The following is an 18,723-nucleotide window of genomic DNA, read 5'->3' as shown; positions in this document are numbered from 1 at the left end:
GAGGAGACATTTTATTTTATATATACTTATATATTTATATTTAATATATTTATTTATATATTTATCTCCAGTATTCTCAGCAGTAAGTGTTGTCCATACGCAAAAGAATGATCTCTAGCCATAGAACAATCTCCAGCATAATGAAAAATGCTCTAAAAGGACTCAAGTTCTTAAGTCAGTCCCTTGATCATTCCATTATCTGCCAGGCACCTTTCCAAATGCAGCTGAAAAGCACCAGAGGTGTCTGTGTGTGTGCACAAGCCCTCAGGGCTACACCTATGCTACTAGGAAATTAAACAGTGGCAGGTAACATTCCCAGGCATTGGAATTTGATAGTCTACATTGTTAAATTCCTAGAACCTGCCCTGGCACATTTTTGACCTGAATCAATTAGCGTTCTCCCACACACGTCCCAGGAATCTGGGAGTTAGCACAGCCAGAGACCATTCCCAAGGGATGCCGTGAATTCAGCCGTGGTGTGTGGTGACTGGAGGAGCTGCTGATCCAGCCCTGGCTCATTCCAGGTCATTGGCCTCCCTGCCAGGAGAGAACTGCCCCAGTGACACCCACTGTGCTCAGCAGAGCTGCTGCCTCCCTGCACATCCCAGCCCAACCTTCCCGTGGGCACAGGGGACTGCTCTGCCCTGGCAAAGGATCCCAGCAGAGCTGCAGGAAAGGGCAGCTCAGGACTTTGTCTGCTGGATGACTTTGTAAGCCACAGCTTTCCTACACTGAGGCATTAGCTGCTCTCAAATCCAACCTTTCCAATAAGGTCCATGAGGTTTCAGCAGCACAGAACATAGTAAAAGGGCTTCTTTGTTCCCATCCTTCTCTCCTGATATGAACTAGCGCATCCCTGGTCTCTTCTTCCCTGTTCACTGACCCTATTCCTTAAAATAAATTTATTTGACCTGCAGAATCTGAATTTACCTGCCTTTTTCTCCTTGGAAATGCTTCAGTGCAGGATGCTTTTCAAAAGTAACAGTTTGTGATACTTTGCCATTTGGTAAGACTGTGACTTTCCTGGTTCTGTCCTTCCTCCCTCTCCACATGCCACTCACACTGCAGTCACTCCTGGAGCACAGTGTATGTTTTGGCAGATTGTGTCCTGACAGACCACCCATCATCCTCAGTGTCTCCATGAGGATAGTGCACCTTTAGTTCACCCTCCTCTCCATGAGGTCTGCAGTCCAATATGCAAAGGCAGCTTCAAAGCCAGAGCTTATTTACAGAGAGTTAATGACAGAGAAACAATGGCAACGGAGAAAAAACAAAGATCAATTCAGCCACTCATTTGGCAAGGAAGGAATACACATTTCCCTTCTTTCCAAGGTTTTGCTTTGGGTCCAGAGGGACAGGTCTACTGTGTTCAGAGAAAATAAAACTGCTTATGTTGAGTATCAAAAGAGCCAGAAAAGCCAGTGACCTGTGATGTCTTTAAAGCAACATAATATTTAACAGCTTTGAAAGGAAAGAAACTTTAATCTTTAAAGATCAGAGATTATGATTGCAAAATAATAATCTGTCAGTGCTATTACTAATAGCAAAAAATAACAGTTAACACCTTGGCAAATTCTGTGCACAGCTGATCACTTCTTTGCTGACTGCGTCTCACAACCTGTGGGCTGAGCCTGCAGGTGAGTTACCATGGCCTTGCTTATCAGATATGCACCCATAGCTTCACTACCTTCAGTCACCATCATTTTAATATCAAGACAAGGGCACAGGATCAAAACTGTACCTTGGCACTTCTTTCTTTGTTGCAGCTTTGATGCTGGAACAGTTGTTGTGCCTTCAAGGTTCTTTTTTTTCTCAAAGCAACTCCTCTCCTTCCTCCTGCCAGTGATGCCTTAGTATGTAGATGTATGTTTGGTACCTGAGGGGCATGTCCCAAGTACATCAACGTCTTTCTGAATATTGTTTGTACAGCCAGTTTTTGGTGATGAAATCTTTCTGTTCAAGGTACAGGATCTTTTACTTCATTGCAATGGATTTCTGCCTTTGGAGCTGATGCCCTTTCTCAAATGCACTTGTTGAAACTCATTCTTGCATCTAATTTAGAAGCAGATTTCCATGCCCTACTCAAGACTTTCCACCTCCTCCAGTCAGGATCCACTGACTGCAGCTCCTCTCTCTGTGAATGCAAACTCAACATGACACCTGAGGCGAAGCTCACTTCCCTTTCACCTCCCTCACCTGTGGGAGCATCCTCAGGGCTGCTGCTGGGTGATCCTGTGGGCACTTTGAGACAAGTGATCCTGGCTGTACCCTCAGCTGCTCAGCCCTGGCCCTCCATGCTGTGCCTTGCAGCCTCTCACACGAGCAGTGCAGGGCAGGCACAGTGGCCTTGGGCCCCTCCTGCAAGGAGCAGATCCACAGGGGATTTGCCAGCTCACAGAGCCTGGGCTGAGTTCTGGATGCCTTCAAAGAAAATACCCACAGCAGGTGCTGTCCTTGGGGGAGTCTGTCTTAGCCAGGTGGAGACACAGCGCCTTTGGCCCAAGCTGGAGCAGCATTTGATTCCCTTGGATACTCTGGAAAGATTCATAGGAGGCAGAGAGGAACATGCCAGAGAACACTGCTGCTCACCATCTAAGGGTGAAACACCTGTGATATACTGGCTTAAAAAAAGAAGCCTTCTTCAAGAACATAAAGCTTGGAAAAAACACCATGCTTCTCCAATAACTCCAGCATGCTTCAGTTTACCTTCATTTCTCCAGTAGCCAAAATATAAATGTCTTTATGGCCAATAATCCCTTCTGCATTGCAAAGCTCCTACCTGGTTTAACCTGGATATTCACTCCTGACCAAGAGAAGTCCACTAAGGAGTAGAAGAATGAGATGGAAGGACACCTGTTCCAGAGCTGCCTGTAGTCAATAGAACAGCTCAGTGCTGTTCAAGTATTTTACTTCACATAGAGATTGAACAGAGTATGAAAGTCCTGGTACTTCAACCTTCCTCAAACACTTTTGAGCTCTTCATGTCTGTGCCATTCCACATTCCTGTGTCTCAGTAGAGCCAAGTCACCTTTCTAGTGCTATACACTTCCAATATAATTTGTATGTCCTTTGGGTAGCACGTCCTCCCTCATCTCTGTTCTCTGCCTCCCCTCTCCCTTCTGCCTGTTCATATTCTGGTTTTGTTTTTCTGGCCACTTCATCCCCTGACTGATGCCAGCAGCCACCAGACAGTGTGTGCTCAGAGTCCTCTTCCCTTTTCCCAAGAAATCACACTTGGGTTTGGGCAAACACAGTCAGCAGCAGAAGTACCAGAGCACATCTTTGCAGACCAGTCAGCTCTCCAACAACTCAGGGCTGTGAGCGGGGACATTTCTCCAGCATTGCTTCTGTTCCTTCTGTTCCTGTCTGATGCCAACATCCCCTCGGGCTGGGGGCATTATCACATTTAATAAGACATTATCCCAGGCCTGAAAATTTATGGTGAAACCACAAGAGACTAAGGCCAAGAGAAAAAAATTATATTGTTCTTACTTCTGAGTAACAGAGAGGTGAAGGGGCCCGGATTCTGAAAGACTCTGTTATACAATCCCACTGATCCTCTGTAGTTCCAGCTGCAAGTGCCTAACTCCAGTCTGTCTAGCAAGGCCCAGCCTGATATCTGGGTTTCCAAATAACCCTGGGCAGTGAGGGCACTGCCCTGCCTAACCCAGCTCGTGGCTGCCCTGCTGAGCCTGCTCACTCCAGGAGCAGCTGCAGGGAGCTGGGGGAACACGGAGAAATGGGAACCAGCAGTTCTTCCATGAAACATTTAGGTGACAACACTGATTGAATCATTTTCTAACTAACAGTCCTCATTATTCTAAGTAACTAACTAATTAAAGGACATAACTCTACTTAGTTGGTAGAGTCACCTACTAGGCAACTGAGGAAAGCCGTAACAGAGATCCAGGGAATACACTCAGCAATCCCAGGAGTGGATAAACCCTCTGCAATGGACTATTCCCACCATGCTCAGACGATGCTGAGCACTCCTGGACACAGGGACTCGTTTCTGTCTGTCTGGAGAGCTGAGCTTCTGTGACGCAAATGAAAAGGCAACACCCGGAAACCACCGAGGGCCACGACATAAATGCACTGACAGCTCCAGGCTGGAGACAAAGCACAGGGAAATGAAGGCAAAGCTGCTGAGCCATCCCCAGCATCAGCCTGATGGCTCACTTTCCCCTCCCGAGGAGATTTAAGGCCTCAGTGACAGCTGCCACTCTCACCTGCCCTGCAGGAGGGGTTGGCTAAGTCAGCCCTTGAGCGGCACGTCGGGGAGGGAGGGATTTTCTTTTGGTTTTTTAAGTAATAAAGGTGATCCTGTGCCTTTAACCTTCAGGATAACCTTGTTTCACTCTGGTTCTCATTGCTGGGCTGCTCCTTGATGAGCTTTTTATGCCTGATTAATTAGTAGAGCGAAGGGGAGTGGGGGCTGCTCTGTTGAGCAGCTCGTGCCTCCTGCCTGATCCTCTGCCCAGCTCTGCAGTTGCCCCCTCATGCCTCTGCTGTGCCCTGTCATTACTTCATTCTACTTTTTGATTGTATGCTTTCTATTGATTGAACCACATTTATTGAGGTTAAAATTGAGTTTACAGGTTTTATTTCTCCACTACCACGAAACTTTTCAGAGAAAAAGAAAATGCAGATGCAGGAGTGAATGGTTCAGATTCATGGAGCATCATCTTCCAAAGAGCGGCTTTCACAGTGTTGTTGACGACAAGAAATCCTATTTTTCTGGAAGACAACTTTGCATGTGCCATTATTGCCAGTGTGTGTGCAATCAAGAGAAAAACACTGTTTGCGGTCCTTTTTTTTTTTTCCAGAAATATGAACCCATAATAATACAACTTATGTTAAATTATTTTGTGTCCCAGTTTTCCCAGGGGCACAGGGAGGAAATACTGACCCTCTTGGTAAATGATTTTCAGCTCTGCCAGCAAAAAGTATTGGATAAAAGCTAAGCAGTATTACCAAGGTTAAAAATGAAGGCAGCTTTCTGTTCAAATAGTTCTTGGCTAAAACTGGAAAAAATAAAACTACAAATCAGATGTGAGTGCACAAAAAAAGTCCTTGGCTACTGGAGCCAGGTCAGGTGGTGGCTTAGTCACTTTGTCACTCCCTAGAAGCCCTGGAGCATTCAGGTCCAATCCACCAGGAGAAGCAATGGTACACGAGTGCCCTTGGACACCCCTGTCCATATGGGATGGGACCAGCCATGCAGCTGGTCCTGCTCTCTTCCCTTTCCTCTCTCCAGGTCAGGTGAGGGCTTTGCACTTGATCAAACCGGAGTTAATGACTCCATGCAGACACACCTGGGTGAGGTTCCCGAGGGGGCAGGAAAGGTGAGTCCCTCCTGATCACTCCTGGTGAGTCAATGAGCTTAATGTTAGCCCGAGGGTGAGCACTGATGTGCATCTTCCACATGCTAACAGGAGGGGAACCAATCTTACTGGGTTTGGGAAAAAGAAAAAAAAAGCTTCTTAGTGGGACTTTAACCCCAAAGTTACAGCAGGGCCCCTCCAGGCTGTTGTTAACAGGGGTGGATATTGCCCAACCTCTTTGCAGGCTGCTTCTGAGCCTTGGTGATGCTGCTGTGTCCTCAGTAGAGCTTCAGTGAAGCTGCAAACTGGCATTTCTGTATTCCAGAGAAAAGCCTACTTGGTGGCACCATCCTCAGTGTTCGAGTGCTTTGCTGAGCACGTGATGCCATGTGTTAAATTCACAACTCATGGAGCAACTAAACATTCAGAGAGCCAAGCTCCCCTTCCTGCTGTAATTCCAGGATTGGAGCTGTGGAAAATAGTCCGGAAGGGATCTGGAGAAGTCATGTAGTCCACCTCAGTTCCCAAAAACTGGATCAGGTCTCCTTATGGTGCTCCTGCTTGTTCTCAAAAGCATCTGGGGACACAAATTCACACCCTCCCTGGGTGATCTCTTCTGGTGCTCACCTGGGCTTTGACTCACAGAATTGTGAATTCCCCCAACCTGATGCAAGGAGAGGTTAAGTTTTGTAGTGAAAATATACCTTATATGGAAGGCATGGTGAAAGAAATTTGGAGATAATACATGTGTATCTCACCTGTCTGGTATTCAGACACTCTGTGACCCCGAGTAACCCAGACCAGGCACTTTAGCTGTAAATAACTTCACAAAGTAACGAGAAATCAGTCCCATGTTTTTGAAAACTAGTCCTTAGCAAGCCTGCTTTGGCAGGTTGCATTTCAAAATACTCAACTACTGGTTCAATGACACGTGTAGCCCTATTTTACCAGAGAGAAGTTCAGTGCTCAGCTATCCCAGCTAGGGAATCTTTAGTTCAGTATAACTTTGTTTTCCTGCCCAGTGCCCGAAATAGGAGAATTTAGGCTGAAAGTACCTTAGAATTAAAATTTGACATAAAGGGAAAACTGAATACCTCATTTTGGGCATCTTCTACCTCCAAAGTACATGACCAAACCTTCATTTTTTTCCCTGGCAAAATCCCATTGGCTTCTGGAGAGGCTGAACCGGGCAGACCCCTGGAAAGTTTCTGTTGTGCTGTAGGACAGGAGGTTTTGGCAGTGCTGAACTCACAGGCACTGCTGATTCAGGCACGCTGTGGGAGCAGAGGAGCACTGGGAAGAAAGATGCACGAGATTTTCCACCCTCTTACCTTGGCTTACTCTGAAATGTGGCTCAGGGAAGAGCAAAAGGAACTTGGGTGCAAGAGGCACTTCCTCCATCAGGAATTCCTCTCCAGCAAATGATAAATATCCTTCGTAAAGATCAACCCTGAGCCCCTTCCTGTGGCTGGGGAAGGATCAGTGCCATTGCACAGGGCATGGCAGAGACTCTGAGGCACAGCCTGTGTTCCTGCTGGGCCAGAGGCACAGCACAGAGCCTGGGAAGACCTGGGAGCCTCCTCCCCATGGGCAGACCTGGAGGGGTTGGTTCCTGCCTTGCCTGGCAAACTCGGGCTGCCAGGAGAGACAGGAACCGATTTTGTGAGAGTGCAGCCTGTGTGGGCTGCAAAATAACCACGCACAGCAGCACAGAGGAATCAACTGCTCATGGGTTTAGCCTATGGCTTAGGCTAAAAATCCCAGCAGTGTCTCCTTGAAGAGCAGCAGCGAGTTGGTGCCATGGAGTGCTCCAGGAACCTCCTCAGGCCACATCAGCCACAGCAACAAACTGCCTTTTGCAAAATGTTAGCTCTATGAACACCAGAGCTGGAGCACAACACATGTGCAGTTGGACAGATCCTTCCTCATCTTCCAGAACAGGGTCAAACACCAAGTTCAGCTCCCAGTGACAGAACAGGTCACTGGTTGCCTCCCAGTTCCCACCTTCAGAGGAAGTGAAACACTTTGGTGGGCTCTGAGACTCCTGATTCCTCTTTGCACAGATCTCGAAGAACTTTCCTGTCCCCCTCCTGTGGGCACTTCCCTGTGCCCTGCAGAGATCCCACAGCTCCCAGCAGCTCCCCTGGCACCCCCACAGCCTCGGCTCTGGCTGCAGGGACAAGTGGGGAAGGAATAGCAGCCCAAGAAACCTTCTTGTCCCCCTGCTCTTACATTTATGTGGCATCTTAGCAGGGTGCAGAGAGCAGTTTTCCTCTGTTGTGTTCCCTGCACTGGCTCTGAGTAGCTGATGTCTTCAAGCTCAGCACTGAGGACAGAAACATAAACACTTACAAGAAAAATCACAGGCAATATGACTCATAGCAGCAAAACTACCCATTGTGCAGCCTGGCTAAGCACAGCAAAAACATATACGTGTGTGCAGGGAAGGAGGGAGATTGAGTTTGAATTAAACTGAATTTCCCCTTGACTCCCAGCAGCCAAACTGAAAAATAAATTATTCACCGAGGCTGATTCCTGAAGAAGCCCTGCAGGACTGCAAGCCCAGGCCACTGCCCAGGTGAATACCATCTAGAGCTCAACTTGATGGCACTTTGTTATCCAGAGGAAACAAATTAATTTTCCTCCTTTAAAACTAGGAAACACTTGCATTAGGCCATGCATAAAATAAAAATAAGGGGGTCCTGAAATAAATTACTGAGAGCAACAAGTATCCCAAGCCATTGCCTGCTGAGAGCTGAAGGAAACAGAAGCTGAGATGAGAAGAAAATGCAGTTTTATTCCCCATTTAAACAGAAATTCTTATTAAAACCATCCCTTTGAGGCTGAGCATCGATCTCTGTGAGTCAGGGCTTGTTTCTGGGTGTCGAGGGGGGACAACAGCAAACACCTCACAGTGGGTGCCCTCCTGAGGCACCTCCTCTGAACTGTGCAGGAGGAACAGTCCACAGAAATCACCTGGACCTGAACAGAGCAAAAGGGGCTCCCGGGACCTGCCCAGTGCAGTTCTGGGGTGGGAGCTGTGGAACTGCTCAGATGTGCACGAGAACCCTCCTGCTGCAGGTCAGGACACCCAGCACTGGATCTATAAAGAGAGGGTTAAAATACTCAGCTTGAAAGTCTGGGGTTCAAATTAGTGAACTTCCATGAAAAGTACGTAGATTTTTGTAAAGAAGCTGCTGCTGTTCTAAATTTAAAAATAAAAGAAATTCCCAGCGAGTGAGACAAGAGGAGCAACTCCCCTCCTGCTTTGCAGCAGAACACAAGGTAATGTTTTGTTTCTGACTAAAACCAAATCATTACAGGAAAAATGTCACTTATCAGGAAGTTTGCTGCAGGTCTTTGAGAGTCCAGGGGTGATTTCTCCAGGGACAATCTGCTCTGTCATCCCTTGCTGGGACAGCAGCAGATGCAGCAGCCGCCCTGCCCTCTCCCCTGTCTGCCTCGTGGCTCAGTTTGGAGTCATAAAGGGTGAAAAATAGCCTAAGAAATGTGTGCAGGTCTTATCCTGCCTCTTCTTTCCCCTGCCAGGGTTATCAGACACACACTTTTGTCGTCACTGGTTCAAAGGAGCAGCTCCTGACCCCATGGTAGCCCCGGTGCCAGAGCCAGGGCAGCTGTGGGGAGCCCCAGGTCACCCCAGTGCCACAGTCCTGCAGAAACCAGAGGAACAGGGAGGCTTCAGCAGGAATGGTTTGCTCAGGGAGCAGCATCCCTGTAAGACCTGCCTCTAGTTTAATAGACATATTTGATGACAGCTTTAATTTGGGAAGATGTCAGCAAAACCGGGAAAGGAATAAAGGAAGTTGGTTTCATTTTGCTACATACGTCTTTCCAATAGGATTTTTTTTAATCAATTTTCCAGTGTTAATGCCCTGTTAATGGTGAGGTGAGATCTGACAAAATCATAATAATGCTTTTCTCATTTATGCTTTTAAAGCACTCAAATGATTTCTATCATAAGTCAATGAAATTAAAATAAATATACAGAGAGAAAGTGTGGGTCAAATTCTCCAGAGTTTGGGTCATTGCTAATAAAGTAACCAGAGAAAAAAAGCAAAAAGCTCACATAAAGTGAAAGGACAGGCAGAACCTGAGCAGAGTGAGGAAACTGCCGAGTGCCCAAGGAAGGGAACAAAGTGAAAACCAGACAGTGAATCATCGTCACTGGGGTGTGCAAAACCCGACTGGGAATTCGGGCAGCTCCTCTTGTTTTGCTTTGCCCATCCCTTTGATTCTTTTTGCAGGTTATTAATACTTTTGCTAAGCAGCTGTTTGGGGTGTCCCAGAAGGGAGCTTCCCTTCCCTCAGGACTCTCTGCAGCCATTTCTCTTTCCCTGTAACCTTCCCCAGTCCCTCCTCTCAATCCTCTTTTTGCCAGGGCAGTGCAGGACCAGGAGGTGTTATGGCTGAGCAGGGCTCACCGAGGTCACTGAGAGTCTTTGCCAACCTGATGGGCTCTGATTGACATCCTTGCTCTATCCTGACTTTAGAACACGGTTTTAAAGATGAAATTCAATATTTAAGGTACGTTAAAAAAATGTAGCGGGGGAGAAAACGGGGAGGAAGAGAAAAACAGATAAAGTTTCTCCCAATTGATGTATTGTGCCTCTAGATCTTTTAAAAGGGAGGGAGAACACTGGCAAAAGACATTTTCTGGCTGGCAGGGAGAAAGGAGAGTAGAAGAATTGAGGGTAACCTATCTAAGAAGGAAGGCATGATCTTTTCACCCTTTTTATTTTGGCAGACTAGACTCCAGACTGCAAGGAGCATTTCTGTTCCCTTGCCTGCATTTGCAGTGGGTTTGCCCAGAAACAGCAGATGAGCTGGGAGTCAATTGTGGTGCATCAGAAGCCACCAAGGCAAGAGAGATAAGAACCCAGTGCACTTTAGGCCAGGTCAGAATGGGGCTTGTGGTGATGGTGAGTGCCTGGAAAGGATGGTCCTGAGCTGCAGCTGCACAGTCAGCCCCAGCAGATCATCTCAGCACGTCATCACCAGGCTCAGCTCCTGGACCTGCCTGCCAGGCTGGGGGGAACCCACTCCTGCAAATAGAGCATCTGCCAGCAGCCCCCATGGAAGAGGGGAGGAGGAGTCACAGAGGCAGCAGAAGAACCTGGAGGGGTAGAAAACCCCTGTTATCTCACAGTCTGCCTTCAGCACAGCCCACTTAAACACCTGTAATTTTCTGAAGACACAGACAGGTTGCTGGACCCTTCAAGGGTACTGCTTCTGGCAAAAATAAAACAAACAAAAAAAAGCCAACCACAAATTTACTTTAAATTTAACCCTCTCTGACAGGTATCGTATTTTTAGAAGCACTTAGCCCGTGTTAATACTTCCTGGACGTGCTTGAACACTGTCTGATGTTGTATCGAGGCAAATTAGTGAAGATGGAGGCTCATAAATCCTCAGGAATTACAAAACTAATTAAGTGCCTGTGTGATGTACTTGGGAGCAGAGCACTGGTGTGCAGGTCTGTGTTTTCCAGACATCCCAGCTGAGCTGTTCCTGCTGCAGGGAACAAGGAAGGACTTTCACTTCCCCAGGTCCAGGATGAGGGGGGCTCTGGGGAGCCCGTGGCACAGCCCATGGTGCCATAGCTCTGTTTCCTTCCCAGGTTAGCTGTGTTTGCTGGGATCACCAGCATGCCAGGGCCCTGTCACATCCCATCCTCCTGCAAAATTTGTGCCTGCCCGTGAGCTGATGGATTGCAGAGGGCTCAGAGCTCCCTCCCTGCTCCTGTGCCCTTCCTGGTGGCAGAATTGGCACCACGAGGGATGTGTCCCTTAATGTTGGATTGTAGAGAAAGCTGCCTTTTTTTCTCCTTTGGCTCTTGCAGTGCCAAAAGACAAGGACCTTGTAGTCCCAGCACTGTGTTCATAAACAGGCTCTAAGTCCTGGACATATCATGACCCCAGGCTGCTTGGAAGAAGAAAAATGGAAATAACAGAAGAAAAGTTGCTCTTGACTCATGACATGGTGACTGGTACCAGTGAGCAGGGAGTCCTGACCCCAGGGGCAGTTCAGAAGTGCTCAGGGGGCACCCCTGATCTCACAGGTGTTTGTTCCATGGCTCCTGGTTCTTTGCATTGTTAAATAAAACACTGTGAGTAACTACCCAGGGGGTGAGGCAGGGCAGCCTCTCACACTGGGCAGCTGCTGAGGGCAGAGAGCACTTGCCTGTGGAGTCAGTCAGGGATGGACACACTGGGATAGTCAGCCAGCTGAGAATTCTGGTTATTCTAAGTAGTTTGGACAGTTATTTTCAGGAATTACTCAAACAATTAAGGTAAAAACCTTGCACTATTTTTTCTTAATGAAGAACATACTGGTTTGGGGTTTTAGGCCCTGGCTAGGAACCTTCTTTTCTCCTCTTCAAGGCTGGGTACAGCAGAGCCTCCACTGACCTCACCAGCAGGTGTCTGCACATCATCTTCCACTTTTGGCAGTTCTTAGGCTTAATTTCAGCCTCTGCCTGTAAAAATTACTTTTCTCTCCCTGGGAGAATGCAATGAGGTTGAAAAAAATATCCAGAAAAATAAATTTCCTTTTTCCCTTGAAAGTTCCATTTGAAATGTTGGAGTGGAGAAGCCAGCAGAAAGGAAGTCCCACACTGAAACCACCAAACTCCTGCAGGATTTGAGGGAGTGGGATTAGCTGAGCAGTTCCTGTGGGTGTGTGTTTTCCCTGTGCTCCCCCAAGAGCTGACTGACTCCCAGCATGTGCTGGTGGGGAGCAGAGGGGGAGATGTGACTGACTGTGCCTCCACAATGCTCCTCATTGTCTTTTCTTCTCTTGCAGCTGTTTTTGTGAGTGTGGGTTTTGAGGGACTCTGTGTGTGGGTTCTGTGTGCGAGGAGATTGCAAGGATTTAAAGGGCTGCATTTAGGGAAAAGCTAAACTCAGCCTCCATGTTTCCATGCTTTGGATTACACACCTAGATGCTTGCCCACTCACTTTGTGTTGGCTACAGTTTTGCACAGCCAAAAACTCACATGGGAGTGCTCAGACCGTCCACATGTGCAAACTGCAGGATTAACCACCTAACAATTGGTCCAAAAACACAGAATTGGCGATTTACAGACTCAGCCAAAATAATAGATCACATTCCCTGGTGGAGGAACTTGGCATTGCCTTGCTGAAGTCGTAGGAGCTTTGCAGATTTACACCAGCTGAGGATTTGGGCATAGGTGTTTCCTGAGTGAGAAAAATCCAAAGGGAAAGAACTGCTGTATTCAGTTTATTTTTACAGAGCAGAGTCTACAGAAAGTGGCCACTTTGCCAGAGAAGCTGGGATCACCTCGTGGCTGTTTGTGCACGAGCAATAACTCCTTCAGGGGATTCACAGAGTTGTACTGTGACAAAGTTCTCCCATTCCTGCCAAGAAATGGGAATCACTGCAGTTTAATGTCTTTTTTTCCTTTTCCTAAACAGCAGTACAGATGGCAGTTTTGTACTTGGAAACTTCAGGCCCCTGCTGTCACCCTGCTAATTACAACTGCATTCCCAGTTGTGGTAAATGGCCACGTCCCTCATAACTGCACCTGAAGGTACTTGTAGGCTGGTGTCTTCCCTTCCCTCACCATTCCTGCCTTGCTCCCATAATTTGTAGATACAGGACGGGTCATTGGGTTGGAGATGATTTAGCAGGACCCACAATCCCTGGAGTCTGAGACCACTTTACATGTGCCCATAATGGGTCTGTTCCTCATTGCTTTGTTCCACTGGGTGTGTCATGTGCCATTTTCCCTTAATGAGGAGCGAGTTTATTCACCCTTGCTGGGTGTTGGAAGATCAAACCACATGGGGTGACAAGATTACAAACACTGTGCTGGAGGGCTGGAAATACTCTGGAATGGGATGAGAGGTTTAACATGTTCACAGAGCCACAACTTGCCAGTGAGTGGAAGGTGGTATCATTCCAGAGAACAGAGGAAACCAGAACTGGGCAAGACTGAGATGTGTAAGTTACAGGAAATATTAAAATTCAACAAAATCTGCTCTGACACCCAAGCCTCAAATAACGCTTCTAGGGATGGATTAATTATCCAGGCAGAAATCCTCACCCACCCAAGCTTGCTGCCTGCACTCTGCCAAGCCCAGCCCAGCACTGCAGATGCACAGCCACCCCTTAAACATTGCAGTGGTAATCACACAGCTCTCACAGCTACTACAGGGCATTGAATGGGATGTTGCAATGGGAACACCACTGCAAATCCCTGTAAATCACTGGTTTGGCAGGAGGTAATGAGGAACCGTGTGCCAGGAGCTCCTGAGAACACGGACAAGAGAACTGACTGCGTGGGAAGATGAGCAGCCCTGAAGATCCCAGAGCAGAGGGAGCAGAAAGCAAGTCAGCTTCATGAGACAGCAAACAGGATGTCCTTGGAGAAAGGCTGCAAGGAGAGGCATGTATTTGCACTCTGTTGCTTGGAATGTTACAACCCCAGCTTCTCTTGAGGGTCTCTTTCTGAAAATTCTACTTATCCAATAAAGAATATTATGAAAAAATCCCCAGTTTCCCTCTATTTGTGTATCTCACTTCAAACACACAATTGTAAGGTTAACCTTTTTGTAAGATTAATCCATTCCCTTTTTTTGGAGTCGAGATGGGATTTTCTTTGAGGTCCAGGAAGGTACCACGTGCAGTCCTTTCCTTCTCCTGCACCATAGGCAGCTCTCACCTTCTTAGGACAGCCTGTTTTGGCCATTTAACCTAAAAATTGATGGCTATTCAGAAGATATCAGTGAGAGCTCTCACTTTTTCCTGGTCTCTTCCTGTGGCATGTTAATGGCTCTTACTGAAGGTCTTGCTACCGGGTGTTGAGAAGTTGTTGAGTACTGGAGATAGAGGTGCACTGGAGATACAGGTGGTGGAATAAAAATGTGCCTCTGTCTAATGCTTTCTCATCGTGCCATATAACACAAACTTGGATCCAGGGTCCCCAGAGCCTGTGGCCCAGGTTTTTTAGGTCTAGCCTTGATCTGATCTCAGATAAGGAGGCCGAGTTGCCCTCAGTGGTCCTGCAGTGATTTGTGGTAGGAACAGGATCGGTTGTTTGCCTACAACAGCACAGGAACTGTGACAGCCTGGAAAGGGGAACTCACAGCATCTGCACACAGACATTTCAACATCAGACATGGCTGAAGCCTGGTGAGGAATGAAAGCCAGGGGGGCAGAAGGTCAGACTTGTGCACAAGAGGTGAGAGACACTAGAGAAGGTGGAAGGGGGTTCTGAGTAAAGAAAGGTTCAGAAGAGCTGAGATGACAGCGAGCAAAGATGACTGGGAGGGCGTGGGAGACTTCAGGATGATTTTACCTCAAACTGCAGGATGAAAACATGAGAGGAAACAAAATAAGAGGAAACATTACCCGAGCTCTAGGGAAAAATAAACCAGAGATCCCTATAACAGATTTAACCCGTGTCTCTAACAGACTTACACACACCTCTGCACTTTGGGGAGGTTCAACCAGGAACCAGCTTTGCACCTCTGCTCACTGCCCCACTTCTTCTGGAGGATAGAAAGTGTGGAAAAAGAATGAACTGGTGGGAGGAATGTTCTATAAATCATCCAAGCAGAAGCAGAGGTCTGACAAAATTTTTCACTTGTATCTTGCTGTTGATAAGGAGGTGATTTTCAAATCAACAGACCCTGAAGAAAGATACTTTTTTTTCTGAAAAAAATTACATGCACAGAGGCAAAGTTGCAGAACTGGGCTCTAAGTGGAATTAAAAATGGATCGAACAATAGTATATAATATTGAGATAGCATTTAAGCGTCAGTGACAGTATTTTAGGGATATTTGTTGGCAAAACTTATATGTGACTACAAAAAAGGAAGCATAGGCACAGTCAACCACCTTAGTGCCACTATTTAATGAAGGGGATTGGCAATTAGGAAGAGCTGGATGGCATAAAATCAGAGCAGGGGAGGATGGAAGGAAGAGGTGATGCCTGTTACCCAGAGATAAAGAGGACACCAAAAAAGAAGAGATCATGAGGGTATCTAGGCAGCTGCAGAAAACCATCCTGCAGAGCAGTGTTTGTGTGAAGAGCAGGGAAAGTGCCTGTGTGTGTAGGAGTGCATGGATGGATGAATCATTTCCAGCAGCAGATCCTTGAGCAGCAGCCCCAGCGTGGCCCTGGGACCCACAGCTCAGGACTGAGGGACTGGATTTACTGATGGCTCCCAGGGATGAGCTCACACAGCAGGGTTAGTGGGAGCACTGATAAAATCAGTCTCCTTAATCATTTTCCTGAACCCGGGCACCCATTTCCCTGTGACTTATAAGCACTTAATATCTTTGAATGCACTGACAAATGGGTTGAAATTGGGTAACACGTCCACGAGCTACTAGGGAGGAGTGGATAACATTCTATTATTTTTTTTAAAAACTGTCGATTTTTTAATTGCACTTCTCTGGTAAATCATTATGAGCGAGTTGAAGCTGATGGAGCTTCCTCCCAGTTGCACAGCTCAGTGCCTCGTGGTCCTGGAGAGCTGGGTTACCCTCACCACGTCTGTGGGCAATGCTGTAACTGGTGGGGGTACAGCCTGTTCCATCCTTAACACAAAGGCAATTAGAAGACTCTGGAAGGTTTTTATTACTTGCTATAGTTGAAACATTGCAGATGTGTTAAAGTACTGATACAATTTTACTGACGTTAATTATGTTTTCAGGCATTTCGCTGCTTCCTACTTTTCAGCAAGGGCCAAGAGAAGCATCAAAGAACTGCCCCAGTGGTGACTGTCCCCGTCACATCCCCACCTGCAGCACTCAGGAAGTCCTGCTGAAAAACTCCATTTTCCTTCGGGAGAAAAACTTGTGTTTCCAGGCTCGAGTACTTTGTGTAAAATCGGGATGTCTAAACGGAATTGCTGAACATTTTAAGCCAATTTTTTCAGTGGGTTTTTACATTCAGCTTCAACAAGCCAAAGAATCAAGGCCAATGCAATCTTATGTCCTGAGGGATGACCAAGAAAAATGTTTCTAGAAGCTTCTAAAAAATACACTTAGCACTGTGACTGAACCCTGAAGAAATTAACCTCAGAAAAGACTGAAAATTAGAGCTCCCTATAGATTTGCCTGCTAATTATTCTATGAAATTGAATGGGGAATCTTAAATAGCCTTTAGACTTAAATATACATTTTCAGATCCATTATAATTACTTCTCATCTACATGAAAGTAATACCCTAAATAGACAGTGCTGAACAATTGTAAAGGACAGTAAAGTCCCTGTCCAGAGACACTTAGAATTAGTGCAAATATCAGAGGGAAGAAGGGGGTAAAAATAAGCAAAAAAAAAGAGCATTACTATGGCAGGCAGATGGCCGAGCTGGGCAGAAAGGGATTTCTCTGCCTGCAAAATATTTGAGAATTTTAAAATGTTCCCAACCCACACTCAGATGAAGCCAAATCTTTTCAATGTGTTTTGCTGAAACTATTAAAAAAAAAAAAAAAAAAAAGCAAATAACTAAACATTTTGGTTTTCAGCAACATCAAAAATTAATCCCCAAACTGAAAGAATAATTTGAAAACACTGGAAATAGCCAGAAGCTGGATGTTTTCTGCTTTGGGGTTTGTTTGTTTTTAAGCAACTGGAAAGCTTCTCTCAAAAGAATGGAAAAAATAAAAATTACTTTTTTTTTTTTTTTTTTTTTTTTTTACTTTGTAAAATATTTTGTGGGGAAATACTTGTGATTTACTGCTCCCTGTGCTTTGGAGTTGGACTGTCAGAGCAGTCCCAGGGCTCTGAGCTGTGTGAGGGCCACGGCTCAGATGTCACAGTTCTCCACCCTTTTGCAGGGCAGTGAGATGGGACATCTGGGACTCGGGGAGATGAACTTCTCCTGACTGGTGTGGCCAGGGCAAGGTGTGCTCCTGGCAGCACTGCCCCTTGGCACGCAGAGACCCTGCCCAGCGAGCCCAGCAGTGCTGGCACAGCCCCAGGGCAGGGCAGTTTGCTCAGCTGGGGCTCAGCACTTCCCTGGAGGGTTTCAGGATACAATTCCAACACTCTGTTCATCCCCACGGGCTGCAGCAGCTGTTCTGCACTCCTGGGGCCCCATCCCCTGCAGGAAGGTGCAGAGGAACCTTTCAGCAGCATAAAACAACTGAAAGAGCTCCTGGGAGCAGAATGTGGGTGCTGCTGCTGCTACCTGCTCCCAAAGGTAACTGTCAGCTCTCTGCTGCCTTGGCAGATCTCCTCTGGCTGGATCCAGGTCTTCAGGTCTCCACTGTTCATCAGCAACTCTGCAAACTCCAGACCAACTCAGTGCAATGTCCTGTGCTTAAAACTAACTTTGCAGCTCCAAAGTTTGCCAAGTTTCGAGCAGAGGAGTAGAATAATTACAATTTTAGTTTTTCATCTAACTGTGGTCAGCCATCTGCCCTGCCTGCATCAAGAAAAGCCTCCTTTTGTTTCTGCAGGTGCACTGAGGAAAGGCCATGTGCCTTTTCACACTCGTGTGGGGAAGAGCTGAGCTCTGTGTCTTTGCAGCAGGCACAAAGGCAAGCAAGGACAGGTCTGTAACAAGCAGGGGCACAGGGAATTAGACACCCAAAAAAAGCAGAGCTGGTGTATTTGTCTTCTACATCAGGTAGTGGACTTCACACACAACAAAGAGCTGCCCACAACATAACTCCTGCTGGCAAGGAATATTTCTCCCATTCCCATTCCTGCATCGTTTTCACTCAAATGAATTGCTGTTAAGCTCTGCCTAAAACCTATGAAAATGGCCAGAGGCACTTCATTGACAGCTATAGTAATTCTATAGGATTATTGAACCGTCCTCAAGAATTTTAAAGAGAAATGTAGTCACCAGGAGAGATGAATAGAGCAGCTCAATGTACAAAATAATATGTATTCAAGTCCACTGCTGAAAGCTCCCCCCAGCCCATGAGGGGCACTTGTAACAGCCACAGAGAATCCAACTGCCTTCAATATTTGGTGAGAAGGAAACAATCCGTTCATTTATTAGTTTTTAGAAAATGTTATGGCATTTGTACACGGCAATATTGGTTTGGCTGCTGCAGATCTTGCACAGACTGACTCCTCTGTTCAACTTTCTATATTCTAAATAGGTCCCATTGACTTTCATGAGCCTGCTTGTAAGTAAAGATAACTTAGAGGATCAAAGCCCTATAAACTGTGTCATTAAATTTTAAGAAGTCAAAAGCTGCACGTTCCCTTCCCAGGCTGCACCAGCATCTCCCATGAGTGCTAATGAGACCAGTTCTCATGCCACTGTTCTCTGGACATCAGAAGGCACAGATTTGATTTTAGTCTTGATTGCACAGATGAAAATAAGCAATAACTCATGAAAATCAGTGTAGTTATACATGGTAGTCAAAATACAGCTGATGAAGTTCAT

At 46.5% G+C, this 18,723-nt stretch overlaps 1 long non-coding RNA gene across 1 annotated transcript; it reads left to right on the top strand.

Moving 5' to 3' along the window:
* Nucleotides 1-11,463: 11,463 nt before the first annotated feature.
* LOC113993908 lies at nt 11,464-13,849 on the top strand. Its single transcript, XR_003542819.2, has 4 exons — nt 11,464-11,634; nt 12,779-12,894; nt 13,229-13,307; nt 13,586-13,849. It is a non-coding gene; the product is annotated as an uncharacterized LOC113993908 (long non-coding RNA).
* The last annotated feature ends 4,874 nt before the right edge of the window (nt 13,850-18,723 follow it).

Source organism: Pipra filicauda, unplaced genomic scaffold, assembly GCF_003945595.2.
Source record: "Pipra filicauda isolate LSUMZ 115617 unplaced genomic scaffold, ASM394559v2 scaffold4_size7858003_pilon, whole genome shotgun sequence".
In the NCBI taxonomy this organism is placed as follows: domain Eukaryota; kingdom Metazoa; phylum Chordata; class Aves; order Passeriformes; family Pipridae; genus Pipra; species Pipra filicauda.
The sequence above is the reverse complement of the archived record's forward strand: the minus strand, read 5'-3'. Positions and strand labels throughout refer to the sequence as shown.